At 27.6% G+C, this 2,500-nt stretch overlaps 1 protein-coding gene across 1 annotated transcript in view; it reads right to left on the bottom strand.

Annotated features, from left to right (window-relative positions):
- The window catches only part of LOC138860364 (uncharacterized), an 8,357-nt gene that overhangs the window by 945 nt on the left and 4,912 nt on the right, over window positions 1–2,500 (bottom strand). The window lies entirely within an intron of this gene.

Genomic DNA, 2,500 nt, shown 5'->3' with positions numbered 1-2,500 from the left:
TGGTCCTTCATTGATCTCGATATGCATGTGACGATGCAAATGTATATATAGGAATTCTTACATATACACACATATATGTGAATGTATACACATGTGTCCGTATATATATATATATATATATATATATATATATATATATATATATATATATATATATATATATATTATAGATACGTATACATATGATGTATGTATAAACATAGGTATGTGTGTGTACAAATTTGGGTACGTGTAACATATAGATAGATAACAGATATATGTATAAGTGTGTGTGAATGTAAATATGTACATATATACATATATAAACTATGTGTGTATTTATGAACATATGTATTGTGTGTATATATACATATATTTACTGTGCGTGCATATTTACATATTTACGGTGTATATATATACATATTTACTGTGTTATATATACATATTTACTGTGTATATATATATACATATTTACTGTGTATATATATACATATTTACTGTGTATATATATACATATTTACTGTGTATGTGTATATACACCTGCGTATGTGTGTTCGTATGTCCATGTGTATTTGTTTGTATGGACAAATGTGCAAACACAACATAGGCACACAGACACATATACACAGACACACACACGCATATATATATATATATATATATATATATATATATATATATATATATATATATATATATATACATATATTTATATACAGCATATGTTCAAATGTATATATATACATATCTAAATAAATATACATATATGTGTATATATGCATATATGTACATTATGCATATAAAATGTTGTATACAAAATGTTAATACAGGAATTTGAGCACACAGAATACACCCTTACGCATTGAAATACACATACGCACACACGTTATGTATATACATGTATATATATATATATATATATATATATATATATATATATATATATATATATATATATATATATACATATGTATATATGTATACATATATGTGTATGTACATATGCATATATATGCACATATATATACGTATATGTGTGCATGTTTGTATATATATATATATATATATATATATATATATATATATATATATATATATGTGTGTGTGTGTGTGTGTGTGTGTGTGTGTGTGTGTGTGTGTGTACATATATGTATATATATGTATATATGTATATATATGTATATGTGTATATATATGTATATATGTATGTATATGTATATATACATGTATATATATGTGTGTATACATATATATATATATGCATATATATGCACATATATACATATATCTGTATACATACATACATACATATATATATATATATATATATATATATATATATATATATATATATATATATATATATATACATATATATATGATTCATATGCGTGTCGGAGATACATGTATTATGAATCGATCTGTAATTTTATTAATATATATATATATATATATATATATATATATATATATATATATATATATATATATGTGTGTGTGTGTGTGTGTGTGTGTGTGTGTGTGTGTGTGTGTGTGTGTGTGTGTGTGTGTGTGTGTGAATACATTCGTATAAATATGTATAAATATTCATGCGTAGATAATTCATCTTGATGAACAATGAGGCATGTAACTCCTCTTCTTCCTAATATTCTTCCTCATCCTCCTTTCCCTCCTTGTTTTCTTCTTGCAACTCTTCTTTTTCCTTCTCTTCCCATTTTTATTCCTCCTCTTCCCGTTTTTTTTTTTTCTTTCTTTCTTTCTTTTTCTTTCCCCTTCTCTTCCAATCATTATTATTCTTGACCTCTTATTCCATTAAGTTTCCCTACTCTTCTAACCCTTCTTTTCCCTCATCTTACATCACTCTCTCTCTCTCTCTCTCTCTCTCTCTCTCTCTCTCTCTCTCTCTCTCTCTCTCTCTCTCTCTCTTTCTCTCTCTTCTTCTTCTTCTTCTTTTCTTCTTCCATTCCAAATTCTTCTTCATCCCCCTCCTCTTCCGATTCTACTTCCTCCTCTTCCTATTTTTTTCCACTACCTCTTCCAACTCTTATTACATTCTTCCTCCTCTACCAGTTCTCTTTTTCTTCTCTTCCCTTCTATTCCAAATTTTGGTCTTTCTCCCTCTTTCTATTTTTTTCCTTCTCCCCCTCTTCCAAATTTTCCTTCTCTTCCTATTCTTTTTTCTCCCTCTTCCAACTTTTATTCAATTCTTCCTCCTTCTCTACCAGTTATTTTGCCTTTTTTCCTATTCCTCCTCTCCCAGTTCTCACCATCCTATTACAATTCTTCCCTTTCATCCTTTTCCACCTCTCGTTTCCTCCTCGTCCTCTATCTCTTCCAATTTTTATTCTTCCTCCCCTTCTTCTAATTTTTCCTCCTGTTCCTTTTCCAATTTTTGTTTTCCTTCCTTCTCCTTTTCCAACTCTTATTCTTCTCCTCTTCCAAATCTTATTCTTATTCTTCCTTTTCTTCCTCTCCCAAATCTTATTTTTATTATTTTAAATCCTATTTTTTAACGCTTCCT

The sequence above is a fragment of the Penaeus vannamei genome, chromosome 41 (assembly GCF_042767895.1).
Source record: "Penaeus vannamei isolate JL-2024 chromosome 41, ASM4276789v1, whole genome shotgun sequence".
Classification (NCBI taxonomy): Eukaryota; Metazoa; Arthropoda; class Malacostraca; order Decapoda; family Penaeidae; genus Penaeus; species Penaeus vannamei.
Note: the sequence above shows the minus strand (reverse complement) of the source record. Positions and strands in the feature narration are given on the sequence as shown.